Below are 21,972 nucleotides of genomic sequence, written 5' to 3' on the forward strand. Positions count from 1 at the left end.
TACAGCCTGAGATCTCACTTTCTTGGCTGTGAAATCATACTGTTGACTCATTAGAGTTTTCAATTCACTAAAACCCCCAAATCTTTTTTCAGATTACCTTAGTTTAGTCATACTTTGCCATTTTGTCCTTGGAGAGTTGATTTTCGGGGCATTAGTATAAGAGTTTGCTAATCCCAATTAATTTTCATATTATTACTGGGCCCAACAGTCTTACAGTTTAATTATTCCCAGAACTTATGCTGTCACCCAGTTAGACCTTCTATTTTGTGTCATCTGCAAATTTAACAAGCCTGCCTTCTCATACTTGTGAAATTGATTTTTTTGAACCAGGGAATAAAATAATTATTCCTATAAAATTTCCTCTTATGAAATTGTCCAAATTTTCTAGCTTGATCTTTTTGAATTCTAATTCCATCATCTAGCATTTGCCTACCTCTCTGAGAATTGTAATTTTGTAAATGATGAATCTTCTATCAATATCTTTAAGAAAAACCTGAAAAAAAATTAAACTAATACAGATTGCTGGAGTTGTCCAAATATAGACTTTCCAATTTGACTGCTCTTTGGGTATATTCAGTCACCAAATTTTATATCTAACTGTACTATTGGCAACCTCTACTATCTGAGAGTTTCCTCACCTTAGGATACTCTAAATCAATGAAATCACAGGTCTATTCCCTATTTTCCATCCTGGGAATTTTTTAGTTGAAGTCAAGGTCACTGGCCTTTAGTTTGTTGCTGTTGTTGAATCATTTCAGTCATGCCCAATTCTTGGTGATTCCAATTAGAATTTTCTTGTCAAAGATACTAGAGTGGTTTCTTATTTTCTTCTCCAGCTCATTTTATAGACGAGAAAAGTGAGACAAACTGGGTTAAATGACTTGCCCAGGGTTATATTGCTAGTAAATGTCTGAGATTGTATTTGAACTCAGATCTTATTGACTCCAGACTTAGTGTCCTGTCCTTTAGATTCAATTACCTTCCCTTTTTGACCAGTAGTGATGTTTGCTGATCTCTAACCCTGTGGAATCTCTTTTTTCCATACTCTTTCAAATATCAATGACAGTGACTCAGCAATCAAATCTACCAGTTTTTTTCTTTCTCTACCCTTAGAGATAATATTTGATGATTGAGTTCATCCAAAGCAGCTGGATATCCTATTATTTCTTTACATATCTTGCATTTCACTTCCTTATTAGCCATTTTTATTGGTATACCTAGTCTTAAATTTGTTCTTTTTAGCAGAAGAAAGAGAAGCAGTTATGTCTTTTCTCCATCATTCATTATCATCATCATCATCATCCCTACTCCACTAACTGGAGGGCTGGTTCTATAAAAGATCTCTATAGTCAGTGGCAGACAGTAATTCTGGTTTCTCCAATTGATTAGTTCCCATATTGTTTCCATAGTGTATCAGTTCACTAGGATTCAGGTGCATGCAAAGTGATGTACAGTGAGAGAGGCAGAAAGATTGATGACAGATGAGACCAGAGAGGGCAGGGGTGGGAGGGGAGGGAATCAGATGAGTCAACACGGTACAGCATTCTCCAGTGCTTATGTTCAGTTACCCACCAATTACCTGTACTACAATTTTACCTCAAATTAATCCACCAGCTGGAGGAGGTTCATTTCCTTGCTGACTCCCTGTTGTGACCTTGGGAGTCTCAGCAACTGTAAACAAAGAGATGGGGCCTTGTTACAGTGTGAGGAGCAGGCAGGGTTGGCTCTGTTGAAACTGCTAGAATCAATAAACAGATGGCTGCAAGCTTCTCATGATACAGTTCTCCAAATTAAAATCCTGGCTTGGGGAGGGATGGTCAATCCTTCCATCTGGGAGATGGAATTAGCAGGGTCTCAAATGCCCATGTGATTTATTTACACATTAAATCAGGTCTACAAATAAATGGAAGAGTGGTTATTGGATAGAATCACAGACTGTGATAGTGGGTAAGAGAATTCAGCTGCTAACCTAGCTCAGACTCATATGCAAAAGCATCATTTTGATATATGTTGGCAAGGGGTTATCCAGCTTCCAAGTTAGGGAAACTTACCACTTCTTGGTTTATCTTTCAAATTGTTTTTATTTTTTTATTTTTTGCAAGGCAATGGGCAATGGACTTGCCCAAGCTCACACAGCTAGGTAATTATTAAGTGTCTGAGGTCGGCTTTGAACTCAGGTCCTCCTGAATCCAGGGCCAATGCTCTATCCACTGCACCACCTAGCTGCCCCCAAACTTACCATTTTTTTTTAGATTTTTCAAGGCAGTGGGGTTAAGTTTCTTGCCCAAGGCCACATGGCTAGGTAATTATTGTGTCTGAAGTCAGATTTGAACTCAGGTACTCCTGACTCCAGGGCCGCTGCTCTATTCACTGCACCACCTAGCCACCCCTAAAACTTACCATTTCTTAAGTCAACCTAGAATTATGGTTCTAATTTTTGGCACTAAAACTATCTCATTGCAATTTTTACCCATTGATTTTGATTTTGTACTTTATATGAAAGCCCTTCAAAGATAGCACTCTTGCCCCAGGGAAGTCTCTTCTCCAGGTTACTCTGAAGTTTAGTCTCTTCAAATGATCAATTCTCTATAGGCCTAATGAGCATGGGACTGGCCTGAACTGGAGCCCTGAATTTGTAGCCTCAACTTTGGTTATTGAGTCACCTTCCCAATGCTGAGGAGCAAAAGCTAAGAGTTACCCTTCCTCTAGTCTTTGGGCCAGAAATAAGGCATACATCTAAACCCAAAAGACCATGGAATAGTCTAAGATAGAATGGAAGCCAAGAACAGAAATCTCTTGTGTCTAAAGGATCCCTTGGGGCCAGGGAGGCAGTAGACAAGCAAAAACTACATATACGTATAACTGACTAGGAACAGCTCAGGAATTAGCTCAGTTCAGCAGGTGGGCATAGTGAATAGAGGTCTAAACCAGGCAATCAAGAAGATCCAACTTCAAATCCAGCCTCTGAATTAGTTCTGTGACTCTGGCTAAGATTTCTTGGCCTCAGTCCTCTCATATGTATAATGGGGGGGGCAATAATATTCCTTATTTGTTGTGAAGATCAAATGAGACTATATGCATATGCATTAATACACATGTCTGAATATATGTATATATATATACACACTAGTATGTATACACTCATAGATTTATGTATATATATATATATATATATATATATATATATATATATATATATGATAGTCCTCCACTAGCTCATATCAATAGTCTCATCTTCTCCTAAGTTCACATTGCTCTGATGACCTTTGAAGGTGAGGTTGGGATCATTCTCCCTATCTTTGCCTGCTCACTACCTTGCGTCCTTGTTGCTAGGCTCATTTCTCTCTCTGCCTCTAAAATTTCCTGTCCTTTCTCTCCATTAATGTGCTTCTCTGATGATTCATTTGGTGTGGATGTTACCAAAATATCTGAGTTGGAAGAAGTCTGGTAGAACCCACACTGAGCAAGAATCCACTTTGCAATGTTTTCAATGAGTTTACATCTAACCTCTTCCTAAAGACCCTCAGTAAGGGGGACCTAGAGATAGCTCATCCTAATTTGGGAAGCTCTATATGTTTTTGCTTATTTGTTGCCTAAATCAACTTCTCTGAAGCTTCCATCCACTCATTGCTGCTAATTCTAACCTATGGGTCCAAGCAGAGATAGTTTGCTTTTTCTACACTGCCTCTTAGCAATGCCATTTAAAAACAAACAAACATACAAAATAGAAAAAAAAGCTTTAATAGAAAAGTAGCACAAGTTTTATTACATGGCAAAAATAAAATAATTACATCCCCTAAATCTTTGTTATTGTTCAGTCTTGCCCAACTCTTCATGATCTCATTTGGGGTTTTCTTTGTAAAGATACTGATGTGGCTTGTCATTTTCTTCTCCAGTTCACTTTACAGTTGAGGAACTAAGGCAAACAGAGTTAAGTTTCACATAGCTAGCAAGTATCTGAGACCAGTTTTGAACTCAGTTTCTCCTGACTCCAGGTCAGGTGCTTCATCCACTGTGACATATTTATTGGGGACCAAATACATGCCTGGCATTCAAGTGGATAACAAGATAACCAGTCCTCAATAAAAGAAGCCTATACCGGTGTCAAGAAAACTATCTCTATGGAGTTTTTGTCGGTAATTATGGAGATGGAGCAGGAGTCAATCCCAGATGAGTTGATCTGAGGCCTTGCATTGGGTCTAGGCAATTGGCCACTCCTTGTTAAAATGGGCATTCAGGACTGAAAATCTGAAGTAATTGCCAGTACAAATTCTGATCTTGATTGAAATCAGCCAATATCTAAGAAAAGATGATACCCTAAACTTTTCCTAGCATGGACCAGGTCTTATTAGCCCAGTCTTGTTGTATCATTTGATAATGAGAGTACCAAAGAGAAGGGCAAACTTTTGTCCCTACCAGGGGAGGCTTAAGAGAATAATTAACATTTACCTAGTTCTTTCATATTTGCCAAGCATCTTCCAATCATTATCTCATTTAATAACAAGAAATAAATAGGCAGCGGGTGTTAATATTTGTTCTCATTTTACAGATGGAATAAAAAAAACTGTGACTTGCCAGTGATCATACAAACTACTGAGGTTTCAGAGGTTGAATCCAAATCCTTTTCTTCCTATTTCTAAGATTCACTAGATGTATTTCTAGATCATGGTGTGAAAATCATACATTCTACCCTGCCCCCTTGTTCTTCTACCTCAGTTTCCTAATCCAGTATTTTCATATAGTACTATCCAGGCAAAGAACTATTTTTTGAAGCCCTGAAAATAGCTCTGAAGAAGGACTCATAATGATGGCATAGAAAAGGCAAATGGCCCATAAATTTCTCTTTTCTCCACATATACTGATTTCCTGGTCTCACAGAAATTTTATGTAATTATCTAGAATTTTGTATTACTTATCTAGAAACTGTCCCTTTTAAGGTCAGGCTGTTGATTTGTCAGTTTGTCTTCTTGCAGATATAATTTAGGAGCAATTGGAACCTGGAGTCCTGAATATCTGGGGTTGCTGCTTCCTATTTATAGCTGAAAGGCTTTATCTGTGCTTCTCAATCTAAATGGAAAGGCCTGTATGTGATGTTGCTTTTAACTGCAGCTGGATAATAGGAAAAAGTCTATGGGGAATACCTGGTGAAGGCAATTCTATTAAAGTGGTTTATCAATAACTTGCTTAATATGTAAACTCTTCAGTCATTTACATATAAAATAGCTAATATTTAAACCTCTCTGATGATTTTGCTTTTTAACTGTTTTTCACATTGCTAGGCTAGAATAAGTTTTGTACTCAAGACTAAGGGGAAAAAATAGGTTTAAAAACTTCTAGAAACTTGGTTGATCTATTTTGGCTTTGAACTATATCAGGGAGGAGTTTAAAGTCTGCCTTAGATGTTAACAAGCTGTGTGACCTTGGGCAAGTGTTGCCTAACCTTTCTAAGACTCAATTTCCTTATCTGTAAAATGGAGATAATGTCTATTTAGTAATGTTGTTGTGAGGCACAGTTGTATTGAAGAATGTAGAATACATACCTTAAGGTGTTACCTAAATGTTAGGTATTATTATGTTGCTGTTGTTTTTGAGACTCAACTAGATCAGTGATTTCATTTGTAACTGTTCCTTCAAATAATGCAGATAACAATTCACCTATCTCTTCCCATCAGGTGTGTAAATCTTACTCTTTCCCTAAGTTTGTCACAGTTTCAATCAATATGCCTGTAACTTTGTTCACTGTCTCTTAATAGTACAAGGAAGCCAAGGGATAGCACTGGTTATCTTGATTCTTGTCTTGTGACCAGCTCATCTTCTTTCTTGAGTGTGTCTCCTTGATGATAATAGCTCTTTTTAGTAGTTACTTATTGATTATGAATGGCAAGCCCATGTCCATCATATTCCCTTTAGTGTGCAAAAGATATATTTTCATTTTACAGACTGCTTACTGATATTTTTTTACTTTCTGTCAATATTTTTTTCAAGAAAACCATTTAAAATAATAAGGAATTACACATAATACTAATAAGAGGAGTAAGGATTAATAACCCTCTTAAAATTTAGCATATTAATTTTTCTCAAAGTATTATGGTTTTTTCCTCAGAGTATTATGGTTTATTTTATTAGGTTATGATCTGACTGTGGTCAGTCAAAACTAAGGTAAAGTGACTGGCTGTTCCTGAGGCATCAACATGGGGTACATTCTTCCTTGTGATGGGGACTATACTTCCTTCCTGAGATCCCCTGAGATCTATTCAAGGAAGTACAGGTTCTATTCCTTTGGCTATTCCACTTCTATAACCAGTGTCTTTTTATTGTGATATCCTCTTCCTAGGGTCTTCCTCTTCTTCAGTGTATCCTTTTCTCTTTCTCCCATCACCACTCTCAAGGCACCCATGGTTTGCCTATTCTCTGCTCCCATTCCCACTTCAAAAATTTTTGCCTCAGGACAAAAGTCCTCTAATACTTTGTATTTAGAGAGGATCTCAATAAAGGAAAATGTTCTTTCTGTTTCTTTTTTTCAGTCTTATGGAAGAGGGGAAACCACAACTTGCTTCTGCACTGAGCTCAAGGTAAGAACTAGTCAATGGTTTCTTGGGTATCACATTATCATTTTGATTGCTAGTAGTTCTAATAAGAGTTTACACAGCAGAGATATTTGATGAGGCAATAAGGTAGTAAAGCCAGGCTATGCAAGTCTTCCTAAGATCAGCAACAGTCTGGTATAGAAGAAACAATAATAGATTTGGAGTCAAAAGTCTGAGAGCCATTTAATCTCTATGTCCTGATTTTCCCCATATGTGAAATGGGATTTCACATTTTCCTTACAGAAATTGTCCGAAAAAAATTGCTTTGTAAATTGAAAAAGTACCATTTGAGAATAAGAAACTTGTGTCATCAACAATAATGTTAAAACCAGCTCTACTTTTTTAAATGTGTGTTTCCAATTTTGTTTCAAAACCTTTGCATCTTCTAAGGCTGCTTCTGTAAGAAGTAATCATTTCCAAATTTAAACCCCAAATGTTCCCATCTCTTTGCCCTACATAGTGTCTGTCTGCATGTATATACTAGTGGGGAAGAAAAGGCAGGATAGAGTCTTATCAGCTTCCAGCTACTAGCAAACTCTACTTTGAATCATTCTCCTGAAGATGGCAGGATCACATTTGCTGTTTCTCATACTGAATGCTAGGGATTCATTCTTTATTCTTGCAATAATTAGTTTAAAAAACTTCTATATTCTCTATTTTTTAAAATAAAAATAATTACATTCTAAAACACAAGATTTCTGTATATTTTCTTCAAGGTTTTGTATGTGTATGGGGTGACTTTCCCCAAACCAGTTGGATCAGAGAGAGCAGTCAACTCCTGAAAACAAATCCCAAAATCTTTTGAGATTTTTACTCCTTCCCCCAAACAAACATCCCCACAGACTTTCACTGTCGGCTTCCCTATTTGCTGATGAAAATAATTCAGTGCTAAGACTAGGGAGGCTGAAAGTGAACGCTTTACTGTGTGTGATCAAAAGGAGACTGCTGTTGGCAGGCAGAAAATACTGTTGTGAGGTTGCAATTTCCTTATTTACATATAAAGGGCTGGTCTCCAAATTTGTAAAATGGGTAAATTACATCTTTCCTGACCCCCTTTATTTTTCTTAGGAACATAGATTTGGAGCAGAATGAAACTTTGAAGTCAATCCTTTTATTTGACAGATGAAGAAACTGAGGTTGACTTAATAATTACCTAGCTGTGTGACCTTGGGCAAGCCACTTAACCCCATTACCTTGCCAAAAAAAAGAAAAAAGAAAAAAGAAATTGAGTTTGAAAGAGGTTGTGACTTACCTAAGGTCATCATGGCTATTAAGTTTTATGAGGCAAGATTTGAATTCAGGTCTTCCAGCTTTAAATCTAGTACTGTCCCCACTATGATACCATTTCTTTCTCTGTTGTTAGGTAATGCAGTAAGTAATTAGAGTTACTAGGTCTAAAGTCAATAAATCTGAGTTTAAATCCTACCTTAATCATCAACTAGCTATGTTATCCTGGTCAAGTTACTTAGGCTTGTCTTCTCAGTTTCTTCAACTGTAAAAGGGGGAAATAATACCCCAGAGTTTCTGTGAAAATCAAATGAGCTAATATTTGTAAAATGTTATATAATTGCTAGATCAACATCATTGTAATGATTTGTATAAGGGAACTATGCTGGTTCCCTCTAGAACTTGTGTTCCCCTGAGAGATATATATCATGTACATGGATAAGTAGATTAAAAAAATATTCAAAATGCAAAGGTGGTAGGGCAAAGTAAAAAATGTTTTTCCTGACTTTCAAGTCAGAGGATTTAGGTTTGAATTTTGGCCTTGATCTTACCTTGGGCAAGGGAACTGGGCCTCAATTCCCTCAACTGTAAAATAAAAAGGGGGGAAGGCAGTTAGAATAGTTGGATTCTTGAGCTTCTTTTGAACTCTAATCTAAAATCCTAGAAGTTATAGGATTATATAAATATTATAGCTATAGATATAATTGTATAGATTACAAATCTATAAAATATAAAATAATTTCAAGAGAGAGAGAATTCTAATATCTGGGAGTGAGGAAACCTTACTGGACCTTGAAGGAAGCAAAGATTTCTATAAAATGGAAGTCTCACATCCTAGGGGTCTGTGTGTGTGTGTGTGTGTGTGTGTGTGTGTGTGTGTGAACACAAAGAGGCAAGAGATGGCATGTTGAAAGTTCAAGGATCAGAAATAAATCTAGTTTCACTGAATATAAAGCACAAGGGGGGAGGGGAGTGAGAAGAAAGAAATAGTGTGAAATAAAACTTGAAGGACAGGTCAGAGCCAGATTGTGGAGAAAGAGCAAAGGGGACTGGATTTGTATGATTATCCAGCAAAGAAGACTAATGAAGAACAATTATATAGCTAGAAGAAGAGCCATAAGACAGCAATGACAAGGAAGTCAATGGAGGAAAAGTTCCCAATAGAAGCTTTAGCTAACAGTCAATCACTGGATGATGAGAAATGAGGAAAAACAAAAACATGAGATGTAGAATCAAGAGTAACCTTGGAGAAAACAGTTCCGGTATAATAGTGCAGTCAGAAGCCAGATTGCAAGGGCTTGAGAAGTTACTGAATAGCAAGCAGAGGCAGCTAATGCAGATGATTCTCTCTAGATTAGCCATGAAAAGAAGGGGAAATATGGAGCAATGGCAAGAGGGATTGTCAGGGTTGAGGAAAGGAATAGAAAATAAAGTATTTATGCAAAGGAGAACATCTTTGAGTCCCTTTCAACCTCAGATGCCAAGTCCAGTGCTGATGAGTTCCATCCTATTGAAATTTATTGAGAAAATCTGCCCAGCAAGATATCTACTTCTGTTGAAGGAACTACCATTCTTCCAATCACCAACATTCATGACCTAGAGGTGATCACTGATTCTTCACTCTCTCTTAACCTGCCTAATCCAATAAGTAGCCAAATCTAGCTAGTTAACATCTCAAAGTCTCTTGATGAGGTATCCCATTCTCTTTATTCACATCACAAATTCAGTTTTTACTAAATGCCTACTAAAACACAGATACTATGCTAAACATTGAGGATACATTAAAAAAATTAGAGTTCCTGCCCTCAAGTTGTTTACAGTCTATTGGAGGAAGCAAATATATATGTATATATAATTTACAAATAAAATTCAAGGTAATTTTGGTTTATTTATAGACTCATTCCCTTACTCCTCTATGGTTAAAGTAGATTGGACTGAACTACTTGCCATTCATTCACTTGTAATTGTTCCTTCTCAGCATCTGACCTCCCCTCCATGACTTTGTATACCCATACCTCTTGTCCTCCTCCAGGTGTTTTCTCAGTGCCAACTCCTGTAGACGCCATTCCTTGTTTCTCCCAATTGGGAATGCTGTATCCTATCATTATGTATTTTTTTTTTTGTCTTATCCTTTACATACTTTTCTGTGAACATCTGTTGCTCCCAATAGAAAGTAAGATTCTTGAGGTCAGGAAGTGTCTCACTTTTGTGTTTGTATCTCTACTGCCTAGACCAGTATATAGCATATAGTGATATTTAATAAACAAATACTTATTGATTGACTGATACTATTTCTATTTACAATATCATATATGTGTGTGTTTATACATGTTCAGAATGTACCAAAACACAATGTAATTTTGAGCTATCAAAGCATAAAACTTCTCTAAGACTTCTGGAACATCCTATATTTTATATTTATTTATTTATTAGACTTTCTCATTTTTTTATAGCATTTGAGCCTCAGGACAACCTTTCAAGCTAAGTAAAATATTTACCATTATTCCCCTTTTAAAGATGAGAAACATGGGGCACCAAGAATCAAATGATTTGTCTAAGGTCATGTAGCAAATTGTTGATAAAATTGGGTGTAGAATCCAAATGTCCTGACTCTTCTGTTATACTAAACAGTCATTCCACCCCACACTGACAATTATTAAGGCAAAGTAGGTAGTAGCAAGAATAGGCCTCACTAGAAATACTCAACATAAATGAAAGGTATCTAGCAGAAGCTGCCAATTTGGTGCTTAGAAAACTTTGTGCTCTTAGAAGACAGGGCTCTTTACATGGATATATTGAATTATTTTAAAAGGAGAAATGTGTGGGATCTAGTGAATAGCCTGCATCTGAAATGCAGAGCACTGCAACAAACCATAGATTAAAAATAATTTTTAGAGTCACCTTAGTCATTTCAGCAATAGATCCACTGCCTCCTAAGGGATGTTTATAAAGTAGCTGAGCAAGGACAGGGTCTATCACATTGGAGACTTTAATTAACACTGCTTAGGGTACAATAATTACTACCCAAGTTCTAACTGAACTTGTTTAAAAGCTGTGATCCACTGAGGAGGAGGACACATGTTAATATAAGATTGAGGGAAAGGGACCTCTATGGATTTAATGTGCTGGTATTTTTTTTCCCCTTTCCCTATTCATGTAATAAATAAAAAATGGTCATTTAGGAAAACACAGTCTTTTGTTCACAGAGATCTGAATTCCCAGCTATTCTCTGCAGCATTGGTTATAATTTCTCTTACAGCCCCTGTCACACTGGCCCCAGAGGTGGAGTTTGAACAGTCCTTCCTTTCTTTTGTCATTTCTGGATTTCCCTCCCCCCCCCTTTTTCTCTCTCGTTCAGGAGCCTTTTTTCTTTTGAAATTCACATATTTAAAATGTTCTAACTGACCCCTGGGTCATTTTCCTTCTTTTTTTCAGGGGGTTCAGCAGCTCACTTACCATCTTCCTTTTCTCCTCAACTTTTGTACTTATAGTAGGGGAATAGGAGGGAATAGAGGAGAGAAAAGGAATAAGTTTAGACAAAATTTTCGAGGGGCAGCTAGGTGGTGCAGTGGATAAAGCACTGGCCCTGGAGTCAGGAGTACCTGGGTTCAAATCTGGTCTCAGGCTCTTAGTAATTGCTTAGCTGTGTGGCCTTGGGCAAGCCACTTGACCCCATTTGCCTTGCAAAAAAAAAAACAACCTAAAAACAATTTTTCAAGGAGTGTTGTGGAGAATAAAGGGGAGAGATACAGTACAATAGATTGAGGGGAATGTAGGGTCTAGGGAAGGTTTTTAAGTATGGGGGAGACAGGCATATTAGAAGGCAGGAGGGAAAGAACCAGGTGATTAGAGAGGTTAAAAATTCATGGAAGCGATAATTGAGAATGCAGTCTGTTGGAGAATATAAAAGGGACTAGGACCACATGTGCATGAAAAGGGGATGGCATTGGAAAGAAGGACCAGTTCTTTTTTTTTAAATTTTAAAAATATTTTATTTTGAGTTTTACAATTTTTTCCCTGATCTTACTTCCTTCTCCCCACTCCCCACAGAAGGCAATTTGCAATCTTTACATTGTTTCCATGGTATACATAGATCCAAATTGAATGTGATGAGAGAGAAATCATATCCTTAAGCAAGAAACATAAAGTATAAGAGCTAGCAAGATCAGAAAATAAGATATCAGGTTTTTTTTCTAAATTAAAGATAATAGTCTTTGGTCTTTGTTCAAACTCCACAGTTCTTTCTCTGGACACAGATGGTATTCTCCATTGCAGGACACCCCCAAATTGTCCCTGATTGTTGCACTGATGGAATGAGCAAGTTCATCAAGGTTGATCATCACCCCCATGTTGCTGTTAGGGTATAAAGTGTTTTTCTGGTTCTACTTATATCACTCAGCATCAGTTCATGCAAATCCTTCCAGGATTCCCTGAATTCCCATGAAGGACCAGCTCTTTGTCAGAAACTGGGGAAAAGGATGAGGGTGTGGGAATTGATTTCAAGAGATTATTAAGTTTAGGAGAGTAATAGAAACAAGAGAGCTCACATAGAATAACATCATTTATTCAGGAAAATAATAAGTTTTCACCTTAGGGGGAAGGGAAGCAGGAGGAGGAAATTTGTGTGTGTGTGTGGGGGGGTGCAGAGGGGGAAAGAAGGTCAAAAACGTTTGTAATAGCTTCTGTGGGAAATGGGTTAGGGGATCAATTAAGGAGGAATAAAAGGGCTGCCTTGCTGCAGTGAGGGTCCAAAGTTGGGTAACTTGAACTTGTAATATACTTACTCAGCATAGTTCTGGGATTTCTTCCAACTTTGATCAGTAGCTCATGAACAGGGAAAGAAAAGGCAGATGGCAGGAGTAATCCAGGCCTGACATTTGGCAAGAGAAGAAACAGTGATAGGAAAAGGAGAAAAGGACTAAGAATTGAGGGACTATATAGATTTGGTTTTTTTTTTTTTAAGTCAAACAGGGCTAAGTGGCTTGCCCATGGCCACACAGCTAGGTAATTAAGTGTCTGAGGCTGGATTTGAACTCAGGTACTCCTGACTCCAGGGCCAGTGCTCTATCCACTTCACCACCTAGCTGCCCCCTTAGATTTGATTTTTTAATTTAAATTTAAATTTTATTTCTAATTTATGGAATAAAACAACCATTTCCATAACATAGTACAATAAAAAGATGAACCAAAACTGCAAATCTGCTATTCATAACTTGTGATTCCTTTAAAAAATACAATATTATCATGTAGAATTCTTTTTTCTTCCTTCCCCATCTCCAAGAGATGGCTACCACTTGGATATACATATGTACATATATATATATATGTATATATATATATATATACATATATATATATGTAAAATTATTCTATACATAGTTGTCTGGATGAAGATAGCATCTTTTTAAAAAAATTTTTGGGTATTTTTACTAGATAAAATAACTTATTCACTCAAAGTCATTCTTAAAACAATATTGCTATCACTGAATACAATGTTCTCTTGGTTAGCAGAACCATTTCATTCTTTATTATTTTATGCAAGTCTTTCTGTTTTTCTAAAATCATTTGGTTCATCATTGATGTGGCTAATTACTATCTCGATGTTAGTAGAGGAGGAGAATGAAACCAGAACATAGCCTGAGAAAGTACTAAGGGGTGGAGGAAATGGAGCTATTGATGAAGGCAGAGAAAAGGCATAGTAAGGTGAAATCTAGGGAAAGGTAGAATGATCAGGAAGTTATGGTTAGTTAGGAGAATGTCAGAATTTCTAATTCAAGTAGTGGAACACTAGTAGGTAATTGTGAGATCTAATTCTCAGTTTCTTTGGCTGGTCCATCATCCCCATTACACTGCCTTACTGTGGGTGCTCCCTAAGTGCTAACCTTGGTCCTCTTCTCCCTTTATATTCTTGGTAACTTAAACATGCCTCATGGATTTAATTCTCATCTTTAAGCATTGACTAGATCTACTAGACTCTTCTCTAATCTTCAGTCCTATATCTTCAGTTGCTTATTAGACATTTCATACTGAATATTCCAGAAACATCTTAAACTTGACATATCTAAAACTAAACTCATTATCTTTCCCCCTAAACTCTTCCCTTTTCCAAATTTCAGAGTTCATAATTTAGCATTATCCTTGACTCTTCAATCTCTTCCAACTGACAGTCAATCAGTTGTTAAAAATCCTAACATTTTTACCTTCAAAATCTTATCAGTTTTACATCTTTTACATCTAATGTCTTCTTTCTACTCACACAGCTTAATCATGTCTTCATTATCTTTTATTTATTTTATATTTTTTATTATCATTTACCAAGACTATTGCAACACCTTCCTAAAGGATCTTCCAGCTACAAGTAATTCACAACTCCTGCTGCTGATGTAATTTTCCTTAAGCACAGATCTGAGCACCTGACTCTCACATTCAACCAATTCCACTGGTTCCCCCTTGACTCTAGAATAAAATAGAAGCTTCTCTGTTTAACTTCTAAATTCCTACACCACTTGGTCCCTTTCTATCCTCATTGGAAAGCATTTCCCCTCCTGAACTCTGTGATACAACCAAATTGCCCTTTGCTGTAGCCCTGATCATTCCTTATGTCTGGAGTGTACTCCCCCTTTACTTTAGTTTCAGAGTGTTTCTTTCTTAAATACAACTCAGTCACATCTTCTATATTATATTCTTCATGGTCATCCCAACTGCTTTTTCTATTCCTCCAGAATAATCTTTCATAGAACTAATTTTTGTAATTTAAAACAAATCTTCATATATATATATATGTTAACTTTATGTTATGTTTTTACATATACTTGTTTTCTCCCTTATTCAAATGTAAACTCATTGAAATTAGTGATTATTTCATGCTTTGTACACAATCCCCAGCACCTATCCAATGGCTGGACCATAACAGGCACTTAATAACTACCTGTACTGATAGAATGAATGCCCCCATAGGACTGTAGTGGTTTCCTATTGACTCCAGCATCAAATTAAAAAATACTATATGTTATTCAAAGTCCTGGCAACCTAGTCCCTTTCCATATTTTCAGTCTTCTTACACCTTATTCTCCATTGTATACCCTTTGATCCAGTGACACTGGTCTACTCATTGTTCTGCCACCAAGATGCTCTATCTCTCAACTCTGGATATTTTCTCTAGGTCCCCATGCCTAGAACTCTCTCCTTACTCCATTTCACCTTCTGATTTCCCAGGCTTCCTTTAAGTCCCAATTAAAATTCCATCTTCTACAGGAATACTTTTCCAACTGTTCTTAATTGCAATGTCTTTTCTCTATTATTTCCTATTTGTGTATACATGTTTTTATTTGTTTACATCTTGTCTCCCTGATTAGTTTGTAAACTCCTGGAAGGCAGGAACTGTCTTTTGCCTCCTTTTGAAACCCTAAAGCTTAGCATACTGCTTGGCAACTAGTAGATGTTTGATAAACATTTATTGATTGACTAATAGCTAGGATTCAAGCAAGCCAGGAAGCAGAGAAAAGGAAGAGAATGTGAAAAGACATCACTGGATTAATAGCTAAAAACTGTAAAACCATGTGTTGACTGCTGATATCCAGAACAATCAAAGTGTTTTTCATAAAGCATTATTTGACCAGAACCAGATGAGTCTCTTGTATTATTTTCTTCTTCATTAATAATAATAATGATAATAATAAATTTCTCATAACTTATCTAGAACTCTGAGTTGCAAGTCAATAAGTCAACAAGCATTTTATTAAGTGCTTATGATGTCTCAGACACTTTCCTCATAGCAACTTAATTAGGTGGATAGCCAAGTTTTATTATCACCATATCACATAAACAGCAATTGAAGCTCAAAGAAGGTAAGTAATTCATACAGAAAACAAATATCATACTCACAATTTGAATCTAGGTTTCTTGGCTCCACATCCAATACCTGTTTTTTTGAGGGAAAGCACCTTATCAACCTCAAAGTACTATATAAATGTGATTTGTTGTTGTTATTTTGCCAATTAAGCTTGATCTGACAATTTTGCCTTGTGTGTGACTCCCTAGTGGCTAGCATACAGTATGGAATATATTCAGTAATTAATAAATGTCCATTAATTGGCTGAATAACTATCCATACAAAGAAAGTGGATGCAGGATATCTATTATCCAGAATATGATATTCAGTGGATGGAAAACCCATGGAGAGAGTCCTTTAATACCTGTAATTTGGGAAAATATGGAACATGAAAAATGAATTGAGTTTAGAATTGGGGAGGAGAAGGAAGGAGAAGAAAGAAGAAGAAAGAGAGAAGGGTAGGTTTTCTTTGGGAAACTGCATAGTATTTTTTGTGACTTCAAGCTTCTCCTTGAATCAATGGTCCATCTTTTTAATATCAGTATTCTCCCAATGATTAATACAATGGATTAATACAATCTCTGAAGAATTAAAATTGAGGTTCATCAGAAGGCAATGGAGAGAAGCATAGTAGATGTAGGTAAATTGTACCATAATATCACTTAAGAATTGTGTAAGAGAAGCATATAAAAGGTCAGAAACGGTCATAGATTTTAGAATTAGGAGGGACTTTAAAAGTTGTCAAGACAGTCTAGGTCAGGGGACCTTAACAACTCTTGTGCCGAGGAGTATTTTGACACTTTGGTGAAAAACCTATTAACTCCTCAGAATCACATTTGTGGCCTACATTTATAATTAAAGGGAATGCTAAATTTCAGTTAGAAGTTAGTGAAAATAAATATTTTTTCTAGCCATTTTCCACAGATCCCCTTAAATCTTTTAGTGATTGAACAAATGGATGAATAAGGCATTATTATTAAGTGCTTTCCATTTGCTAAGTGTTGGGGATTTGGAGGAGACATCCCACATGAAGGGAAGTCAGAGATGTCAGCTGAAAGTCAGAGATAGAAGGTCCCATGGTTCTTAGGGTATAATAGCAAAGCAGATGGTAATGTATTTCCACTAATAAAATACCATTAATTCCTGTTGTTGAGCTATCTGACTTTGGGTGGTAAGAACTTTATTTTCTGCATCTTTAGTAGCTATGGTTATTTCATCTTCAGGAGCAGGTACCGCAGAAGTTATTTCCCAGAATGAAGTCTGAGGGTGCTAGGCTGAAAGCAATCCTATAACCAACAATCTTATTCCTGGGCTATCTGGGCCAGTGTTTGAAGGGAAATGGTGACCAAGATGGTGGGGATAATCTGACTTGTTTGGCCTATGCTCCTGTCTCCTATCTCTCCCGCAGGGGGACCTTGTTTGCTTTAGCTAGGTTGATCTGCTTGCTCTACGTGTTGTTGGCATGTGGAGAAAAGAGCTGGTTCCAGCTCCTCAGAAGAGTCATTGCCACTGCCAGGGCCTCTGTGCCTATCTGCTCTTGTGCCAATAGCCCCTTTTTGGGGGAACTGTAGACCCAAGGTGAAGAACCTTTGATCCAGACCATCTTTTCTCTTACAGATGAGTAAGCTGATGACCCATTATGGTTAAGTGATTTACCTAAAATAATTCAAGTCATAATGACAGAGAAAGAATTTGCAATCTAGTCTTCTCTGTGACATCCACCAGACCAGCTGTTTCACAAGGACAAAGATTTGGTCTGGTCATGTAGTGAGGGTTAGAGGTGACTGATAGATGACTCTCATTCTTCATTTGTATGTGTACTATATTAAGAAGTCCCAAAGGAATCCCTCCTCTCCAAAACATTGGATGAATCCCCTGAGGAGGATTTTTGGCAACTAGGTGACTTAGTGGATTGGTTTCTTTTTCAGTGAAATGAGTATCATAATAGCACCTATATCTCAGTGTTGTTGAGATAATTACATAATGATTACAAAGCATTTAAACAGTGTAATGCCTTAAATATGGTAAATACAATGTAAATATTTTGTTGTTGCTAAATTTATTTTTCAGTCAGGTCCAACTTTTCATGACTCCATTTGGAATTTTCTTGACAAAATTACAGTGGTTTGCTACTTTCTTCTCCAAATATTTTACAAATGAGAAAACTGAGGCAGAGTTAAGTGACTTGCTCAGAGTCACATAGTAAGTGTCTGACTCCAGATTTGAACTCAGAAAGATGAGTCTTCCTGACTCCAACACTGATAATCTATCCATTGTCACCCAGTCACCCCCACCTATACAAGCTATGCTAAATTTCAACAAAATCACATGAATGGATCTTTTGAGCTCTCACAATGTAGATCCTCTCATGATTTTCAGAGGTAGTAGGAATCAATTGCTTTGCTGGGCTATAGGGACAGGAGGTTCTAGAATGTTGGGGTGAGAGTCAAAAAATCATTCATGGCCCCACCTCAGCTAGCAAGGAGAGGGACTTAATGGGGCTCCTTGCCCCCCCCCCCCCCATAAAGGTAGAATGGTTTATTAAGCCTACTCTTCAGGGTTATATTTTAGCAAGGATTTATCACTGTATTTCATCTCTGGTGCTACCCATTTCATTTGCTGTTGCCTTATCTTGTGTAACTCAATGCTGCAACCACTTAGACAACAAGGATTCTTTCCTCCTCCAAAGGTCTCATTTTTATTCCATGCCTAACTCCATGAAGTACCCATGATCTGCCAAGCCAGGGCACTACTCACAGTTGCTGGGTTGGCCTTTGTCTTTTAGCAAAGGACGAGAGCATGGATCCCACAGAGAAGGATCTGAACTCCTATCTAACTCCATAGGACGTTCCTGTTATTCTCTGACTTCCTTCTGTGGGAGCCATGTCCCAGCTTGGCTGATTAGGGAGTGCCTCTGATTGCTTCCATTACATTACCCTTCCCTACAGTGTGCCTTTTCTCTTGCCTATCTCTCCCTTGTTCATCCATCACATAAACTCAGTGCTGGGAACCATGGTTAGAAAACAAAAGAATACAGCTCCTGGCCCTAAGGATCATCCCAATGCCGTGGTCCCTCCCTTAGAAAGAGGTTTCTGGATTCCTATAGTATTTTCTCCTTCTTTCCCAAATCATCTGCATATGCTTATTATTTTTCATGTTGCTTGCCTCCAGTAGAATGCAAAGTCTTTAAAAATAGGGGTTATTTTCTCTTTTTACTTTGAAGCCCCAGTATTGGTATCTTGTATCTGATAGGCTCCTAACAAATGCTTCTTGTATTGGATTCATTTTTTATCTTCCTTCCTTCTCTACTTGTTAATTCTGTGGAATTTTACTGCCTTACTCCTCCTCCTCCTGCTGCTGCTTGTTTCTCTATCCATACAACACATCTCTTTGCCTGACTAGTTCTCAGAAACAATATCCAGGCTTGCCCACTCCTATAGCAGACTACCACTGTTGCTTTACACAGTATACCCACCTGGGTAGTCACTTGAGATTTCCTATTTACATTTAGACACATAGAACCCACAGTGTCACAGTTAGCTCTCATGCAGGGGAAGAAGCAGACATTTCTTTACAAGCCTTATAAACTGCATATGAAAATAGATCAGTACTCTTCCTATTCTAAATCTCTTCTCTCTCTCTTCTCTCTCTCTCTCTCTCTCTCTCTCTCTCTCTCTCTCTCTCTCTCTCTGTTAATGACTTGCCCAGGGTCACACAGCTAATAAATGTGAAACCAAATTTGAATTCAGTACCTCTTAACACTGGGGTTGATGCTGTATCCACTGTCACCTCAGTTGTTTTTCAGTCATGTCTGACTCTGTGATCCCATTGTAGGATTCCAGATGAGGAAATTAAGGCAAATAAGGTAAAGAGACTTGGCACTCAAAAGTTTATAAGTGTCTGAGGTTGGATTTGAACTCAGGTAGTTGGGTCTTCCTGATTCCAGGCCCAGCACTCTATCCACTGAGTCACCTTACTGCCCAAACACTCCTTTGTGAAAACCAATCTGGTGATAAGTAGTAAAAGGAAATGGTGGGGGGGGGGGGGCTAGTCAGTGGGCCTTAAAAAATTGAGAAAGAAAGGGGCAGCTAGGTAGTGCAATGGATAGAATACTAACCCTGGAGTTCAGGAGGACCCGAGTTCAAATTCAGTCAAACACATAATAATTACCTAGCTATGTCACCTTGTGCAAGTCACTTGACCCCACTGCCCTGTGAAAACAAAAAAAAAATTGAGAGAAATATAGCCAGGTCAGAGCTTGGGCAGGGAAGAAATCTTCCTAATATCTAGTATTGAAGAACCTTGTGGGGTAGAAGTAAAACATGGCAGGCCCTGAGAGGTTGTCAGTCATTCCTGTTATATTTAGAATGCACTTCTTCTTCAAACCATTTCTTAATATTCTTAATTTTGTTTCTTTTTCACCAAGGTTTGACTCAGGAACTATCTCTTGATTCCTTACCTCTCTTTTCTGAATAATTAAGTATTAATTGGATGAGGGAGAGGTTAATAATCTTTTCACTCATTGATGTGTTACTCCTGAAACCACCATTTTGTAAAGGTGCTCAGCCTGGACTACCTTCATTCCTATCCTGGTCTGTTTCTAACTTTCTGGACTTCAGAATCATTTCTCTACTACTACCTCATCCTGAAATTTCCCTCACCTACAACAGTCTACTTTTTCTGAGGCCCACCCCTCTCCTTGGTGACCACCTTCCAGAGTTCACTTCCCTTCATTCCCCTATTGGCCCTGGTCCTGACTTTCAGAACTTCACCATCATTCTTTCTTCCCCTGTTTTTTTAGTTCCCATTTGTATGTTGTCTTCTACTATTGGACAGAGAGCAGAAACCATCTTATATTTATATTTCCAGTTTGACAAGCTTCTTAATAAATTCCTATTTGCTTCATTTTTGCTTTACTTGTTTGCTTATTTGCTTCCCTGTCACCTTCCCTCTCTCCCTCCCTCTCCATCCAGAACAAGGACATTGAGGGAAGAGATTATTTCCTTTATATCTTTTTTATCATTGGCACCTAAGAAAGTCAGGCTTACAGTAGACACTTAAATACTTGGTGAATTGGATTGCATTCCGTCAAGACAGCTTCTCATCATCATAACCCACTTGTTAGGCAGAACCCCCCCCACCCCTTTCTGTCTAGGCAGAAGAGATTGAACAGAAAATGCTCTGTTCAGGTTCAGAGAGGTTAAGAGACTTTCTTGGAGAGATCCACAGCAGAGCTGCAGTGCAGACAAAAAAATTGCCTTGAAGGCCTGTATGTCCTCCGATGAGCACAGGAGTTGCTGAGTCACCCTTCTCCTGCTCTCCTGCTGTCTGATTCCCTTGTTTTGTCAGTGAACACCATCACAGGAGCTGGGTTTTTCTGGGAGATTTCTTCTCTTCTTCTTCTATAGCTGTTTAAGCAGGAAACTACTGCAGTCTCCCAGATGATGTCTATGGCATGTGACTGCTTTGCATTCAACTTTAAAAATATATTTAGATAACTGTTATGTTATATGATTGACTTTCTTTGTCATCATATGGATTTTATCTTATGTATTTAAGAGATTAGCTAAGGCCAGACTGCCAAAGGGAGGAAAGAAGGAAAAGAACATTAAGTATCTACTATATGTCTTCACTATGCTAAGTGTTTTGCAAATATTATCTCACCTTACACACACACACACACACACACACACACACACACACACACACACATATTATACAATTTATACAGTATATAATAATAACCTAAGGTTATTTTTATCCCCCTTTTTACAACTGAGGAAACAGGCAGGCATAAGTTAAGTGACTGGTTCAAACAACTAGTAAGTAAGTATGTGGAGCCCTATTTGAGCTTAGGTCTTCCTCACTCCAGACCCAGCTCTATCTACTGTATCATTTAACTTCCTAAAACAGACAAACCCTCAATGCAGTTATCTATACAATTAAGCCACTTATATAAATTTGCACCATTCAACAAACAGAAATTACATATTATAACTATTTTTAAGCAAGGCCTTATAACTACTAATTGTGCTTTTATGTACTTAGGTAAAATAATCAAAACCATGAGCAGTCTTGAAACCTGCTGAGCCTTGCCCTGGCCTCTTGGCAGCTCAGCAGTCAATCACTGGTTCATTGGGCACAGCAGTTTGAAGGCTGGAAGATTCTGCCTCTCCGGGTGCCAGTCAGGGTCACTTAAGGGCAAGCCTACTTTAGGGGAAGAGGATCTGCCCTCTTTTGTACACCACAGCAACTGGGAGGGGAGAGGATTGTTGGGGGTCAGAGAGGGGATGAGTTACCCAGATATATTCATTCATTGAGCAATGA

The sequence above is a fragment of the Macrotis lagotis genome, chromosome 1 (genome assembly GCF_037893015.1).
Source record: "Macrotis lagotis isolate mMagLag1 chromosome 1, bilby.v1.9.chrom.fasta, whole genome shotgun sequence".
Taxonomy (NCBI): domain Eukaryota; kingdom Metazoa; phylum Chordata; class Mammalia; order Peramelemorphia; family Peramelidae; genus Macrotis; species Macrotis lagotis.